Source organism: Vicugna pacos, chromosome 7, assembly GCF_048564905.1.
Source record: "Vicugna pacos chromosome 7, VicPac4, whole genome shotgun sequence".
In the NCBI taxonomy this organism is placed as follows: Eukaryota; Metazoa; Chordata; class Mammalia; order Artiodactyla; family Camelidae; genus Vicugna; species Vicugna pacos.
This window is the reverse complement of record NC_132993.1, coordinates 23,645,360-23,663,480: the sequence shown is the minus strand read 5'-3', so window position 1 is coordinate 23,663,480 and position 18,121 is coordinate 23,645,360. Positions and strand designations below refer to the sequence as shown.

General features: G+C 34.5%; 1 long non-coding RNA gene across 1 annotated transcript in view; it reads left to right on the top strand.

Moving 5' to 3' along the window:
- The window catches only part of LOC140697352 (uncharacterized), a 113,594-nt gene extending 105,800 nt beyond the window's left edge, over window positions 1-7,794 (top strand). The window contains exon 3 of the long non-coding RNA XR_012074310.1: window positions 7,544-7,794. This is a non-coding gene — a long non-coding RNA (uncharacterized lncRNA). The remainder of the gene's footprint in view (window positions 1-7,543) is intronic.
- The last annotated feature ends 10,327 nt before the right edge of the window (window positions 7,795-18,121 follow it).

The following is an 18,121-nucleotide window of genomic DNA, read 5'->3' as shown; positions in this document are numbered from 1 at the left end:
GGCTTATCAAGAAAAGAGGGCTTGGATACTGTTTTCCTAGACTGCTCATAAATTCTTAGACTTAAGACTTTTTCTTGTTTTATATAATTTTCAACACAGTCAGACTTTGATTTCTCTGTGCTTTTAAAATAACCATACCTTATATAAAATTAACCCTGTTGCTAATATCTATTACCATCAGACAATTCATGGCATCTATTTGTAGCACACAGAAGAAAGCAGATTTTCAGGCATCCCCTTCGGACAATTTTTGTTTAGATGTATTTATGTTGCTTAGAGAAGAATATTATCATTTCTGTACTAAATCATCTGCATGAGATAATTGAGAAGCCAGAATGCAATTAAACCAGCTTGCTAGTTTTTTTTTTTAGTCACAAGAATTCAATATACTTGGAGATATGAGAGTGAATTGAGAGCCTTATTTGTAGCCTTATTTCTAAAAGCTTTATTAATTATGAGGCTCATTCTTGTGGAGATGGCTGACTAAGTTGGTATTGGGAAAGTGGCTGAAGGAAATGGCTTTTATTTACTTCTGATACGTCTATCTCTGAAATGGAATTAAGATAATATTCTTTAGTGTATTTTATATCTCCGGGCATCTGGAAATGATTTCTCTGAAGCAGCACCCAGGCAAAAATCAAATAAATGATCTTTCTTTAGTTTTTCCATCTCAAATAAATCATCCGAATGCACACAATTTTTTCAGGGAACGTAAAGACAATATTTAAGTCATCAATTAATATACAAATAAATTTTGTGTACCTGAAGCAACTATTTCTAGGCAAACTAAAATATATCGGTATACATTCCCAATGATACGGATAGAGATTTCTAATTTCACTTTGATGAGTTCAGAGTAGGTGATACTTTTCAATTTCTTTTAACACTTCTTATTTACTTCTAAGGCTGAGCACAATTTTATATTTGCTACTGTGTGGCAAGTGTCAGAAGTAATTATTAACTCAATACAGTTTGTGTAGTCCCACTTTTTGCTTCTTTATATTTCACCCTTTATCATTCCACCTGCATACTTTATATTTTTCTTCACATTCTATGTTCTTTACCACAAAAAGTGATATTTTTGAACAGGTAAATATAATGGCACAAAATCAAGCTAGTGTACAACAGTCTGTGTTTTATATTACAAACACATCTTTTTGTAGAAGTGGGGAGCAGTGGACTATTTTTAATTGAAATGAAAACTGCCTAGTTTTGTATACTTACAAATGTCTATGTCTCAGGACATGGATTTAATGAATTCTTGAATATTGCATATGGAGGTTTCTATTAAATAACAAGTAAGTCAATGTTGCTGTTTGATATACATGGAAATAAAATACGCAAAATTTATTGTGGAAATGATTTTTGATAAGGTCTTAGGAATGTAAATGCATTGAATGATGTTACATTATATCATTTTGCTGAAATAATAGATTTTTTAAAAGTCATTCATCTGACATACTATCAAACTGTAAACTACATGAAGGACAGTGACCAAGGAAAAGTAAGATGTACGTTACAGACAAATTCAATTGGGCTTCTCCTGTTATAATACTTTTAATATAGTCTTAGTTCAACCAGTGTTTAAATTTCTTAGCAAGAATCTATATAGGTTCTGAGTCTCTAACTTAATACTCATATTACTTGGAGGGATTTTAATAATTGCATAGATTAAAGCATAACTTTAAAAAGTGAAATCATGACTCTCAGGCAAATATAAAATAAACACATGTCAAAGATTTTATTTATCTTACTAGTTTCTGAAAGGACCAGTAAGATGTTATGACTGGTTCAAATAGCACTAAAGTAGTTAGGGTATTTGTAGGGAATTTATCAAAGAAACTTTAGGATAAGATTGCTGAGTTGGACATAATACTTTTTAATATCCAGTAGATCACAAATCTTTGAAGTTATCTGTTCTAGCAGATAGGAATTACTTTTTTTTTTCATCTTTCAGTTTTATTAGATAAAATTGATACAATTTGCACATACAGTCAATATACAATATATTGCATGTAAATACATATATACAAATATACTGCATATGTTTTTAAAAATTTACATATATATGCTGTTTATTGTTTCTAAGAATAGTTTAGAGCTTTAGCTTTCTAAACTTACCCAGTTATCAAAGGAATCAAACCAACTACAGAATAAGAATCAACAGAATGCAGTAATCCAATCATAAAGGACAGTCAAATGTGCTTACACATATTCCAGTCAGTCATCTAAGTTATAAATAATAAGTAGTTCATTTGTGTCCTTTTTTTTAGATTCCACATATAAGTGATATCATATGGCATTTTTTCTTTCTCTTGCTGTCTTACTTCACTTAGAATGATGATCAGGGGTTACTTTCATCTTTATTGTACAAAATCTACAAATTAACAAGTAACCTCATTAAATCTGGGGCCTTTCATTAATAATAAAGAAGTGAACTAAGCACATTCTCTTAAGCAACACTTGGGTAGCTTTTGCTAAAGTATAATATTGAAAGCATATGTATCCCAGGTTATTTGCCTTATTTCCAAGTTCTGGGCAGTTTTTCTGATTCACAATAGATATGCACCTTATCTTCATATAATACAGAATTTGAAATTGAGAAATAAAATTTTACCCACTTAAAACCATATTGCTAGAAGGGGTAAAATGATCCCTTAATTCAAGCGCTAGGCTACAGGTTAAGTACGAAGAAGGAAGAAATGTGCTTTCAAGAGGTGCAAAGAACTGTGGATGTTTATACTTCCAGTAATGCGATAAAATTGACTGTAACTAATAGAGTGTGAAATAGTCTCCCAAGGAACATAATGAAGCCCTAAAGAAAAGAGCTTAAAACAAGAGTAGATGGAGGTCTTGAAAATACAAGCAAGGAAAATCACTGCTACCTTGGAAGGTGATTTTTAAGTTGTTACAAAGTGTTGCCGTCTCTAATTTTGTTATTTTCATTTATGCCTGGCCATGTTCCATTTTATTGTTGTTTTATCTAATTTGTACATACTCCAGAGAACAAAATGGAATCAGAGAATCCAATGCTTATTGCTCTAAATATCAGTAAGGTACAGCAAACATTTGCTGCTTATATAGATAGTGCTGTCTGGAGACATGCATTATGGGGCAAGTTGCTAAGCTGGTTTCCCTAACAGATCTCAACACTTATTTTGTGCATCACTGATATTCTAGCCATGTGTCTTGTTAAACATACTGAATGGCATAATGGCTTTGTAGTGTGGGCAGGTACTCCTGAGGGTCTTCACTAAGAACCTAAACTACTTCAGGAACCAACAGAGTTAGACATAAAGGAGTTTCCATTATAAACCAAATATGTTACATTGATGAAAATACATAAACAGTGCATTTTAGAAAGTATTGTGATAATAAATAGGAAGACATTCCTAGTGATTTAAATAATCAGTAATGGCAAATTTTATATTTAGAGGTAGATCTTTTTATATTTATTATCAGCACTTCACTAATATTTTCCTGAAAGAGTGATTTCTGTCATGCATTAGTGACTTTTAAAAAATAATTGTTACCATCAGGCCATCTTTTCATCCTAAAATCTAAGGACTCTTTTTCATAATAGTGGTTTATTTCCCAAACATGGATTTAATGGATACTAGCTATAATTTTTCATACTTAGAACTATTTTAAACCTGAAAAATTGAATGTAAATAGATATTACTAAGTATCACTGTTTTCATGGTCAGTGAATTTCCTCACATTGTCTACATCTGATTCTATTTCACCACTGACATTGCGATTTTGTAGTAATTTCAAGTAATTTGGTTTTTATTATTTATTCGTTTGATTTTCCAGGCTTGATTTAGTAACTAAACCTGTGTTAGAATGATATTAATATAAATGTATAGTCATTCAAATTTAAATGGTATTTAAACCCACTCACTTTCTAATGGAATTATTATCATATAAACGAAACACTTTTGCTAGCACCCCATCACTCATATTCCATTAATATTAACTAATCAAGGCATATGGAAGCATTGTTTGAAATTTTTTACTACACAGGAAGAAGAGTCCACCATAAACATTTTTTTGTGTGTTTCATTTTATTTTATTTTTTTCCTCTTTGTGGCATATAATTTTTTGATTTTTAATTTTCTTTGAAGTATAGTCAGTTTATGATGTTGTGTCAATTTCTATTGTACTAAAACTAATTTTTGGTCTTAAAAATGATTGTTATTTAAACACAATGACTAAATAAATTGCTGTTTTTGTAATTTTAAAATTTTGTGTTCAACAGTGATAAGCAGATGCAGATACTTAAACAATTTTATTTGTCTACACAAATAAAGACATTCTGTGTAGGAAATAGAACAAATCATAATAAAATTTATATGGAACCATCAAAGACCTAGAATTGCTAAAGCATTACTGAAGAGAAAGAAAGAGGCTGGAGAAATAACTCTCCCAGACTTCAGACAATACTATAGAGCTACAGTCATCAAGACAGCATGGTATTGGTACCAAAACAGACATATGGACCAATGGAACAGAATAGAGAGCCCGGAAATGAACCCACAAACTTTTGGTCAACTCATCTTCGACAAAGGAGGCAAGAATATACAATGGAATAAAGACAGTCTCTTCAGCAAATGGTGTTGGGAAAACTGGACAGCAGCATGTAAAACAATGAAGCTGACCCTTACACCATATACAAAAATCAACTCAAAATGGATTAAAGACTTAAACATAAGACAAGATACAATAAACCTCCTAGAGGAAAACATAGGCAAAACATTATCTGACATACATTTCAAAAATTTTCTCCTAGAAGAAATAAAAGCAAGAATAAACAAATGGGACCTAGTGAAACTTACAGGCTTCTGCAGAGCAAAGGAAACCAGAAATAAAACAAGAAGAAAACCTACGGAATGGGAGAAAATTTTTGCAAGTGAAACCGACAAAGGCTTGATCTCCAGAATATATAAGCAGCTCATACGACACAATAAGAAAAAAAATAAACAACCCAATCCAAAAATGGGCAGAAGACCAAAACAAGCAATTCTCCAAGGAAGACATACAAATGATCAATAAGCACATGAAAAAATGTTCAATATCACTAATTATCAGAGAAATGCAAATCAAAACTACAATGAGATATCACCTCACACCAGTCAGAATGGCCGTCATTCAAAAATCCAAAAATGACAAATGCTGGAGAGGCTGTGGAGAAAGGGGAACCCTCCTACGCTGCTGGTGGGAATGCAGTTTGGTGCAGCCACTATGGAAAACAGTGTGGAGATTCCTCAAAAGACTAGGAATAGACTTACCATATGACCCAGGAATCCCACTCCTGGGCATATATACAGAAGGAACCCTACTTCAGGATGACACCTGCACCCCAATGTTCATAGCAGCACTATTTACAATAGCCAAGACATGGAAACAGCCTAAATGTCCATCAACAGGTGACTGGATAAAGAAGAGGTGGTATATTTATACAATGGAATACTACTCAGCCATAAAAACCGACAACATAATGCCATTTGCAGCAACATGGATGCTCCTAGAGAATGTCATTCTAAGTGAAGTAAGCCAGAAAGAGAAAGAAAAATACCACATGAGATCGCTCATATGTGGAATCTAAAAAACAAAAACAAACAAAAACAAAGCATAAATACAGGACAGAAATAGACTCATGGACAGAGAATACAGACTTGTGGTTGCCAGGGGGGTGGAGGGTGGGAAGGGATAGACTGGGATTTCAAAATTGTAGAATAGATAAACAAGATTGCACTGTATAGCACAGGGAAATATACACAAAATGTTATGATAACTCACAGAGAAAAAAATGTGACAATGAGTGTGTATATGTCCATGAATGACTGAAAAATTGTGCTGAACACTGGAATTTGACACAACATTGTAAAATGATTATAAATCAATAAAAAATGTTAAAAAAAGACATTTTGTGTAAGTTTAGTTTTGTTTTAAGGTATGAAAACAGTATTGTAAGGTTGTGAAAAACATAGCTGTTTTATTCATATTTACTAGTTTTTCCTATGTTCAACATACTTGTAGCTTGCTCTAGCTAATTAATCACAAAAATATAGCTAAGCAATTTCCAAAATTTGTAATTATCACTAGATGAAATATGACTAATTTGAGATGACTTACTAAAAAGATGAATAAATTGAATTTGTCATGATGTTATATATCTATTAAAGTGTTTTGAAAAATTGGCTACATACACATTTTAACCAATTTTCAATTATTAATAATAATCATTAAAACTTTAAGAAAATTCATAAATCCTTAAAGAACCTCATGTACCTGTAAACTAATTGTCTCTGAAAATTTATCTTAAAAAATGAATGGAATGAAGGAAGTTGCTGAATTGTAATACTTTAAATAAGCAATTGGACTAACCAATTATTTTAATATCCATTTGCAAATTAAAAGTGAAAGCACAATTAAAAACAAATCTATCGAATACTTATCAAACAGACTTTAAAAGTTGTGGAGAATCTTAAAACCAGAAAAATATATAAAGCAAACATTCTTCCTTAGCAGCAATAGCAGATCTGTAGTACATGATTGACCAAGTGAGTTATGTGCTATTTGAACATGTGTTTTACATAGTTTGGGAATGGTATTTTCTTGATTTTTTTTCCCCTGGAACTAAGACATTCTATACGTTTCATCATGAGTGAAATAGTCCAGGGTGATTAAAGATCTGTTGTCTATGAATGATTCTGTATGTAGGGTTTAGGACTGGAACTTAGACAACACAGTCATTCCATTAAGCATTTACACAACACCCAGTGTGCACACTGTATAGCACTGTGTAATACCAGAACTTAAAAAGAATACAATATCCTGTCTTTATAGGAAATGTATTTTGCATGTATTTGAATGAAACAGCTAGAAGTTCTATAATAACAAATGATAGAATAAGTAGATTCATGAATACATTATTAGAATAAAAATGTTTGTAGTTTGAGAATAAACAAAGCTACATATAAGTGTATTTACTTATCACTATTTTTAAAGATGTTACCTTTAAATATCTTGCTGTTATCTCTAGAGCAGAGCAGCCGAGAGCACACAAATACATCTTAATATTAAAAGGGGTTGAAGCTGCTATAATTTTTGTTATCCTAGAAGCTGTATTGATGCGTCAAACCTCAGGATCCTAAAAACTTAATTCTGAGGATTAATACCACCAGTGGATGTGCCTGGAAGCATTTATTTTTCCTTGACTTCCGAAAAATACAGTTTCTTTAAACTACCAAAAAACTGTGTATACCTCAACAGTAGGATTTATAGTATAAAAGGGAGAGGCAAAGATCTGCAATGAAAGGAGAGCACCTTAAAATTGCCCAAGACTTTTTACTTCCTTTATTACGTTTTATTGATTATCTTTTATGTGCACAGTGTACCAAGCTAGATTATTTAGTTCTGTACCAAGTACTGTAGCAGTGAATCTCTGACCTTTGAAAGCTTTTGAACTACTTGAAGAACTAAGTGATAGGTGCAGAGACTAATTTCTTTCTAACTCATTTATTTGGTTTATTCACAGGAATCTCTGTTTAACTTCAGGAATCTGGCAATATGTACCAGGATGAAATACAGAAATTGTGCCAATTACTCAGTGAGCTGTTCTCTGACCATTGATCCTGGGAAAACTCTCTCTTGGACCCTTGTGTTCATCTCTAGGATGGATGTGATTTCAGTCTAACTGGACTCTGACTTATCTACACAGGTACCTTCTTTTCCTATTCCAGGGTGAGGTGGGGCTAGGGCAGAGGAGCAAACTTAGGTCTCAGGATAGTATCCTAACAGGGAGAGATGTAGTACCAGCTGCAGTCCCAAAGCTCACTGGTGTCGTGTGGCTCTGACTTAGTGAAATGCCACAGCTGGCTCATGGGCTCTTTGTTATATTTTTAGGAATTTTGTGAACTGGCTGTTAAATAAAGCTGTTATTAAAATATAAATTAAATAATGTTACAATTAAATAAATTATATTAAAAGCAAAGGTAATAAATACTCAGATTTCACCTCATTCTAATAAATTTTTACCAAGCTATACTATTCTCTATGTGCTTGAGGTTTTGTTTACTGTACCTGTATAGTGGAAGGACTATATAACTGTGTGTTCCATGTTCAGTGATGCAATATTAATAGCTGGAAATTGTCCATGGTAGGAGCATTTATACCCCACAAATTAACAAACATTACAAATCAGCAGTAGGTTTATTATTTTGTTGATTGTCTGAACTTAAAGTGTTGGAGAAAATGTTAATAATGGAGATTAAACTGAAATTGTGTTACTGTTGTAGCTCTTTGGGAGCATCACAAAAAACTGAGGAAATATTCTTCCATTACTTGAAACCTATTAAGCTGACTCATCAAAGCAGTGGCTCATGTCATTGATCATAGGTGAAATTCTGACAATAAATTTGGGTTGTTTCACTTTCATTTTAATTGTTCACATAAATAGAAATATCAACCATCATTCAAGTCAGAACTATGCTTGTTCGACAGTTGCAATCATGGGTTGGTTACAAATGAAAGATTTTCTTAAAAAATCGATGAAAGAATTCTGTTAGAACCGGTGGGCTCTCTTGATTTTATAATAAGCAGTATTATATATTTGATTGTTTGTAAATTGTTTGCCACACATCTTTTATGTCAGTGAAATTTGCAGTGAATATTTGTGTGTGTGTGTGTGTGTCTATGTGTGTATATTGCTTTTTCAGAGAGCTATTTGTTAGACATCTATTATTATTATATACCTCTGGCCCTGACTCTTGCCAGCGGAGGAAAAGCAGATTCTTACTGATTCCTCTCTCTACAGCTCTTACTTTGGCTAGGAGGGCTCTTCGCTGGCTTTTTTCCTACTAAAGCCACCATTGTTCTCTGGCTACTTCAGCAGCTTCCTCACTCATCTTACTTCTTCCCCTGGTTTCCATTCTCCACACAGCAGCCAGAGTGACCTTTCTAATACATAAAGCATGTCACCTAACTTCTGTAATTGAAATCTTCTAAGGGCTTCTAAGAAATATTTACCATGGCCTCCCAAGGTCTGCATGATACCCTCATACTCAGCTTTCTGTAACATCCTCCTTCTTGTTCACTATGTTCCAGACACACTGAAGCCTATTGTTTGTAGAATAAAAGGCCCTTCTCATTTTCAGTGTCTTTTCTACTCTTTTCTGTCCCTAATGCTCTTGTTTCCAGCTTTCTAGAGTGGCTCCTTCTTATCCTTCAGACATCTCAAAGATTAATTTGTTCAAATAGGCCTTCCCTGATCACCCTAGCCAGGGTTGAGCTCTGCTAGTTATTTTCTATCGCCTCATTTCATGTCTTTATTTCTTGCATAGAATTTTTCATAGCTCATAATTATATCACTTATATCTGTATTTATTTACTTGCTTATCTTCCATATCCCACAAGAGGATGTAAAACCCATGACTGCAGACATTCTGTCTCTCTCTCTCTCTCTCTTTTTTTTGCTGTAATCCCATTCCACTAACTAGGAAAGAGTAGATGCTGTTTTTTTGTAAGAAAGGAAAGACAAGGCAGGCAGGAAAGAAGGAGGTACAGGCAGAGGAAGGTAACTGCTGTTACTATTAGTTCTACTACTTCCCTTACTGATCCAGTGCATTAAATCTGATCATTCCTTTAATTGAACCAAGCCGAGCACTGTAAAATATTTTTTATTTAGTGCTCCATTTGGAGCCAAAATATCCCTCCATCCTAAATGCTAACATTGATATTCTGAACATTAATAAGTAATCTGCCTTTATTTATTTAGGGACAAAAATTATCATAGAGGAAAAATCTCAGAACAGAGGCTGAACCTGCTTCACTTTTTAATGTGAAGCCACAAATTTAAATAATCACAAATAGAGCCTGGAGAAATACTTTATAGGTGTATGCAATGCGTGACTATTAAAGTAAACGTTAGAAGGTTAATAGAAGTGGAGGTTTACCTTCTGACCAAGAGTTAGGATATGTTTTGAAGATGAAGTGGGGGGACCAGGACGCTTGGTAACTAGGTGAGTAATTAATCCCAAAAATTTCGTAACCATCATTCTCCATAAAAGAGATTGAACCAGATAAATGTGTTTTTCATTCTCTACTCTGCTAGTCTGGCATAGTTATTTTTTAAATATGTAGTACTGACAGAACCTTTTGGCAAAGAGACATATATGCTAGCTTGTTCCTCCCTTTTCCAAGCAGGACCTTTTCCTCTAAGCATGGGTTTAAGCCCAGGGTTGAATGCAGATGTGTGCACCATCATCCATTTTTTTTTTTTTTTTTTTTTGCCGTCAAAGGTCCTTTGCCAAGGCAGCAAAGACTCTTCAATTTCATTGTAACTATTAATTCAAGGAAGGAGGAGCTGGTATCCCAGGTTACCTCCTCTTTCTACATAGAGTGACTTGCATGTATGAGGGAGATCATAGCAAGGGTAATCCTTCCTAAGTTATCTAAGGATAATTTTTATTTAAGCCTCTTTGGAGCACTTCATGCCTATGCATAGCCAATCAAACACACCTAATATTACTTGAATGAAAAATAATTTTATCTAAATATCATGTGAATATTGGATTTGGGAAACTAGTTAATCAAAATGAGAAAGTTGTCATCTTTTCTTGGATCCCTATATAGGTCCTTATGTTACCCTGGTTAAATAGTGAGTTGGTGAAGACCAAAAGTACTTCTCATCTTTATTATATTAAGTATTAAAATGCTCAATATGTTTTCTTCTAACATTGCAAACTTCTTAGGCGATATTCAACATGTAGAAAAGATAGAAAACACAGAGAAGCAGTGGGTCTCTCCTTTTTTAGAACATTTCTGCTTTTTAAGACCTTTTGGTGCTGTTTGAAGTTTACAGTAATACATACCTTCTAAACTTCTGAAGCCAAGCCATCCATGGGAAGAATAACAGAAGCAATGTGATTTCATGATTGGAGTGCTTTTACTGTGTTTCAGTTCTATAGTCATGTTCTGATGGCAAGAAATAATGAGTTGTTTGGTATGATTTGGCTACCTGGTTCCCTAAGAGTTTATCATTAAGAAGGTAGCTCCATGCCCCAATATTTTAATCAGTACCATGGTTCAGATTTTTGATATCCAAAAAGAGTTCATTGATATATTTTCAATCTGCTACCTAGTCATAATCAGGTGAAGTTATCAGAGCACTGATTCAGGAATCAAAAGTTCCAACTCTGGTGCAAACTGATGGTGTTACTTTAAGCAAACCAAATCCCTTTCTGTGCCTCACTTTTTTAAGAGACAAAATAAAAGAGTTGAATATAATGACCTCTGAAGAAATTCCGTGTCAACTTTTAATATGTAATATTTCATTCATCTCTTGCTACGTGCCTTTAACTCATAAGCTATATATTGAAGTATTTAGGGTAAGGTATGACAGTGTTAGCAGTTAACTCTGAAATGATTCAGGAAAAATATGTGTGTGTGTGTATGTATGTATGTGTGTGTGTGTGTATGTGTATCCATCCATCCAACCATGTATCCTTCTATTTAGAGACAAAGACAGAAACAGAAAGAGAGAAAGCAACAACAACAAATGAGTTGAAATATTAACAATTAGTGAATGTAAGTGGAGAGTATGCAAACGTATAATATTCTTTCAATTTTTTTTAAACAGAGGTACTGGGGATTGAACCCAGGACCTCATGCATGCTAAGCATGTGCTTTACCACTGAGCTACACCCACCCCCCTATAATATTCTTGCAGCTTTTCTAAAAGGTTTGCAACTTTTCAAGAGAGAAGGTATGAAAAAAATAAACAAGGCTATTACAAACACAAGGAGCAATAGCAAAAAGAAAGTATTTTGTTTGGGGATTAGTGCCAAATACTCCTCAATGCATTATTCTGCTAAAACTTGGAAGGATGTCCTTCTTTCTGCCTATGAGATCAAATTCATATATGAGTCCCTCTGGCTAGTTACATATGTGGTAAGGAAGAAAGAGGGCCAAACTTGATGACAGGGACTGCTGGTGGCAAGCCCTGCCTTGTCCACTGGCCATATGTTCCAGGAGGAGTAGAGGAGGCTAGAACATATGCACTTTACTTTTAAATGAAGAATGGCTTCAGGTGTAAACACAGCCCAATTAATGTTCTGTGATCAATTAGCCTTATCATCTCTTGAGGAGGAGTGAGGAAGGAGACAGAAATAAGGAAGTGGAGACTACCTCCTCCCTACATAGAGCTGGTGTGGATGAATAGTATATTTATTACGTTACTGCCGTAGCAAATATGATAGTGTGATGGATATACAGTATATATGAATATAACTAGAACAGTTGCTTAACTTCAAAACTTTCTGCGTTCTACCCCAACCTAGTCGTTTATACTTTTAGTATAAAGTCGACTTTAAGTTTATATTATCATCTTGGGCTCCTCTAGTAAGTTCAGTTCTCGTATTAGGTGCCCTCTTTGTCTTTTATAATCACCTCTATCTTCTTAATATTTTAAATTAGGACTTGTTTCTAAAATAAATTCCTTAGAGGTTCTGAAGATTTCTGTTTTTCTATGCCTTTGTGAAATTTTTGGGAAAGACTGTTTTTCCCTCTGGCTTAATTCAGTTTTGAAAAAAAAATTGAAGACAACTTTAACTGCACATTTTTTATAAAGTCTCTTTGGAAGTATGTTGTTACTGAGAGACTGATAGACCAGTTACAGATTTAAAAATGCTTGATTGCCAAAGTGTTCTGTATTTCTAAAAGTAAATAATTTACAGGTCAAATATATACTATAACTACCTAAAACAAAATTTCAGAAGCAGTTTCTGATATTGTATTACAATGAAATCATTAGCTTTTGACTTCTCAAAGGAATCCTTCAAAAAGTATTTAGGTTGGCCCTATGTAGAGATATCCATCCTAGGGTACAGGAAGTGTGATATGCTCTGGGTATGGTCTGGCTATGGTTAGCTGAGAGGTACTTAACATGGTGAGGTGCTTTGTAGTATTATTTTTAATCTAAGTAAGTGTCCTTAAATTAATATTTCAATAACTGAAAGAGGAAATAAATTATATCACAACCAATAACATGACAGATGTTGGTTCAGAAATATGAATTTTCTGTACTTATCATGTGGAGAAGATTTATTATCATCCAAAGTCTAGAAAGGGCACTGGAGTAAAAATGATGGCAAGGTTCTTTTAAAGAGCTGGAGCAAAATTCTGACACTGGAAGATTCTACCCTAGGGAAAGAAGAGTAAGCAAGGACAACCACCTGAAAATGTATCCTAAAACCAATCTATGTCAAGAGGTCCAATTGCAGGATCAAAAGACTAAGTTGTTTTGAATGGAGGTTAAGAATGACCAACCTAAATGCAAATTTTATGAGTGTGGGGGAAAATTGCTAAAGTTGCCTATAGGCTCTTCAGAGCTGGCAGGGATGGAGAAGGACTGGAGTTGGTTTCCTTAGTGAGTCTTAGACTAAGGACCAATCTGGGATTCTCTCTGAAATTTCTGAACCATGAGACATCATAATGACCAAGAAAAACAATGGTCCAGGTGTACAATATCTTCTAGCACATCATCTTGCTTGACCCTCCCTATACTTAACCGGTAACATTTGGGAACAAGTTTTATTAGTTCAGTTTTACATACCAACACTCAAAGGTGTTAAGAGACTTCCAAAATTATGCAATAAGAGGGTATCAGGCCTAAAATTCAGACCCACAGCTTCTTAGTCCAAGTTCAGAGCTCTTTCTACTACATCAGGAGAGAGAATTACCACCCCCAGGTAATTCACAGAGTATGTGTTTTAGTTTTAAATTAACCAGAATACAAAATTATTCAGATTGTTTTACTCCTTAATACTGTTCTCTAGTAATTATTTTTTCCTTTGTAACTGTTCAATTTTTATTTGAAGGACATCTAATTAAGATATTATCTTTGAATATACAGGATATTTAATAGTGTTACATAAGTGTTCTTCCAGGCCAGCCATCTGAGGCACTGCTTGCCATGTGTGAATGCACAAAAATCAAGGGTTGGTGGCAAAGTAATTCAGTTGTATTCAGGAAACAGTCGTATAACCTCTTTCCCCCTTTCCCTCTCATTTCTATTCCCAGTACTTTAATTCTGGTCTGGTGTTCAATTTAAACCAATGTGTGAGAACCTCTTACACGTCACTACAAATCCTCTTGGGTGCACCTCTTACTGCAGCCACTGCTGTAGTGCCCAGTTCCTTGAAGATGTCCCTCAACCTCACACAGGGGCAATCTGATAGTATCTCACTTTGAGCAAGGGTTTCCTCTAGCTTCCTGTTCCACGGATTTTTGAGGGCACAGCTTGGAATTCTAGGAAGCATTGTATGGATGGATGCTTATAGGTGAACAACTTGGGTTGGACAGTCAATGTCTATGGGGCTACCTTTGACCATGGACAGAAGTTAATGGATAAATACTCTCTCCAACTGTCCTCTGGGCTGCAAGTTCCTATATGCATTTCATAAACATTCTCAGAATGTCCTGCAAGATCAAATACTGGCATCCAAACCTGGTCAGTAATGAAACAATGCATCTTTTAATTTGCTTTCCTTATTTTCCTGTTAAACCCTCCTTACTCCCAATTTCCTGAGATCACATTAGTTGCCTTGCAATTCTTTATCTACGGCTCTGCCTTTGAGGGAACCCAGACTAATGAAGCAAACATTTAGAGGTGTAGTTCAGTTTTCTCCAAATCTTGTGCACTATTTCAATTATTCTACTGAATAGAAACCCAGAGAACCAGGAGACTGCAACTAGTAATGAAGCTTTAATGAGCCCTGGCACTCATTAGACCCTGAACTTTGAGAAGAGCTGGCTGAAGTTTCTGCCCAATAGGATCACAAGTTGGCATATTTCCTGGCTCAGCATTAAGAATCTAGTAGGGAATAGAATGTGGATCGGAACTCTGTATTCTCTTCTGTCCCTCAGGCACCTGCTAGCTCCATCCCATGCCCCAAGCCTCCTAAGATTGAATTGTCTGACTCTGGATTTAACAGAAAACTCTGCCCTTGAAAGTGCATCTCAGAGCCAAAAACAAAGCTAGTAATGAGCCCTCGGTGGTATGTCCATTTGCTATTCTGCTTCGCAAGTTAACTGTGGTCAGAGAGTTGTCTTGTATTTACATGATGCATTTTTTAAAACATGAATTTACTCTACAATTGAATTCTAAATTTATTTTTCTTCTATATAGTTTTCCTATGGTGTACTTAGATGTGAAATTACTAATTTTTCCTATAAAGAATCCTAACATCATTCCAGACTTCCCCGCTAATGACCAAAATAATGTTCAGTTTCATTATAAGAAGCAATTACAGTACAGGCAATAAGGGATTTGCTCAGTTTATTTTGCAGACTCACTTTAATTTTTATCTTTAAAAAATATAATTCCTTTTATCAGAGATGATGATTGTTTCCAGTGTTGAGATTGCTAGTGAAATATCAACTAGCAAATATTTAAAACAGTATCTTTTAAAGTCTCATTTATTTTTTTTTCAAGTTTGTACTGGTAATGAGTGTAAATCTTTTTTAACAAAAATTGATTTTATACAGTTAACTGCAGATAGAGAAGTTCATTATCAAACTAGTGTCATTTTAATGGACCAGATGACATAGCTTAAAAATAGTTCAATATTAAAGCCCTTTTCTTTCCTTCAGATGGACCTATGTGGTATGTCAAGGATTATTGCAAAGTAAAATTGCTGATGAAATTTTTCTTTTTTTCTAAGTAGTAGAGCATCCTGAAGGTAGATTCCTTAGTATACATGCTCTATCTCATTGAGAAATGTTTTATAAGCTGGCCTTCAAAGCAGAAAAGAGAAATTTGCTAATTAATTTAATGATGGCTGAATGACATTTTCAATGTCGTAACCCTTAACAATGTGAAAATACATACATACTTTAAGTGCACATGAATTTGTTTATTGTCAGGAAGGAAAAACAGTAAATTGAAATATTTTAATATCTAAGATTATACTGAGTAATTTTTTTTTTTACATTTTTGCAATATGTCCTTAGGGTAAGTTAACGCTTTATTATCTTGCCACTTGTTGATTCTCAGAGTCCTACTTAACCAAAATATTTTTGACTCTCAAAACAGAAAATAGTCTTTGAATTTTATTCATGGCTTTTCTTATAGCACTTCTTCGATGTTCATGTTAGCTACCCTTTGATATTTTCTGCTAAGATTCATCTACACAAAACAGATTTTAAGCTTGAGGGCTACATAATATTAAACTATGCAGTAGTTAAACTCTTATGGAAATTTCTCTCGAATTCTTTTTCTCAATTTTACTGAACACAATAGCCCTAGATTCCATACTTATTTCCTTAATATAATTTCAATGACAGTAAAGCATAAAGCTTATGAAAGTAACGTCCCATTTTCAGTTGCTGCAGATGTCCCTTCGCACAAGAGAAAAGCTCTAAACTACGGCTGTCAATACCACCTGAAGGTATAAAAAACACTCCATCGCTGATAAAGGATATTGCCGAGAGGGCAAAGATGGCATTATGTAATCTATTTAATTTATTGAGAAATTGAGAAAGTAATACTGCCAGGGGCAGTATGCTTACCAACTATTTCATTTGTTCCTTTACATTTCCTAGTCCCTGAAGTTAGGCAGGACATATCAATGGTAACAGTCAGTGGGCTATGAACAGACGTGAAGAGAGTCCTCCACAATTCATGTAGTGCAACTCAAATGGTGGAACTTCTGCCTGTCTGAGTGGACCTCTGGTGGGCAGTTTTACAATAGAGTAGCTTGGAGAGACACCAAATTTTGTGTGAGAGGCAAATAAACTTTTGTTGTTATAAGCCACGAAGATTAGGGATTGTTAATGCAGAATAATCAAGCCTATCGTGACAAATACTGTTATTGGAACCAAAGCTGTAGAACTTCTGAATAACAAAAATCTGAAAAATGGGGCGGCATGAAACTGATATCAAAGCCTAAAAAAAGTGATGGTCTTTAAATAGTAAAATATTTGGCAAAATGCACACCTGCAGGGATTGAGGAGGCAGATCATACACCTCAAAATAAAACAAAATAAGAATGCCACCAGCCAATAACAATGACAAAAATGTATGGCTTTTAGGGAAAGAGAGGTTGAAAAACTTAGAAGTTTTGAGTAGTAGTAAATAGTTGTGTTTGACAAAATATTCTGTGGAGGTAATGATTTCAGGTAACAGTTGACTGGTTTCTAAGTAAAAATGGAGGAGAATAAGTATAAAACACAAAATCTGGGCCTCTCAGGATTAAGAAGGTCCACTGCTTCTGGACCCCACCAGTAAAAGATACGAAAATCCAGCAAAATCTTTAAATTTATTTAATTGCCCCTAGGGGAAAAATCAGACTAAGGATATGGAGCCAGTCAATACTTTCAACTGATAAAATGACTTAGGGCAAGAATCTGATGAGGGTCTAGGAAAGCACATAGTCTTTAAACTCACAGAGAGGTATAGGTACAAGAAAGCAAAAATTACAGTGAGGCTGAAATTTATGTTGGAAAGATTAAGATTGCAAATATGGACTAAATGGAATCAAATATATAAAAAACTTAATTTTAGGGAGGTATTACATCTTCTAGCAAAAAGCCTGAGGCTAAGACTCAAAATCACTTTTAGTCTCACAAACATTTTAGATTAAGGAAATGAACTGAGATCCATCTTCAGCCATCAAGAAGGCGTAGTCCCCAGATGTCCACTTCAAACATGGACAAGGAAGATAAAGATAGACACAAGGTCCATGGAGAACATGGGATGATAGTTGTTTCTTTCATAAATCATAGTCAAAGACTAATTCTGGAACGTTTTCTACTCTCATGACGTGGGGTCCCTTAACAATGCCTTCCCAGTGAGGCTGCAGAACTGATAATGTGGCAGACATCCCTGTGTGTGTGTGGAAATGTAAAGGAACAGATGGAATAGTTGATGAGCATTACTACCTCTCACAGTATTATGTTTTCAGTTTCTCAGTAAGTAAAATAGACTACATTCATGTGGGACACTCATTCTTTCTTCTTCTAAAGAGTAGTGATTTTTTTACAGTTGTCCTGTACATGCTTTATTATTATATTGGAAGGTAGGAGTTAAATTGTAGCTTTAGTTCAGAGCTTTCTA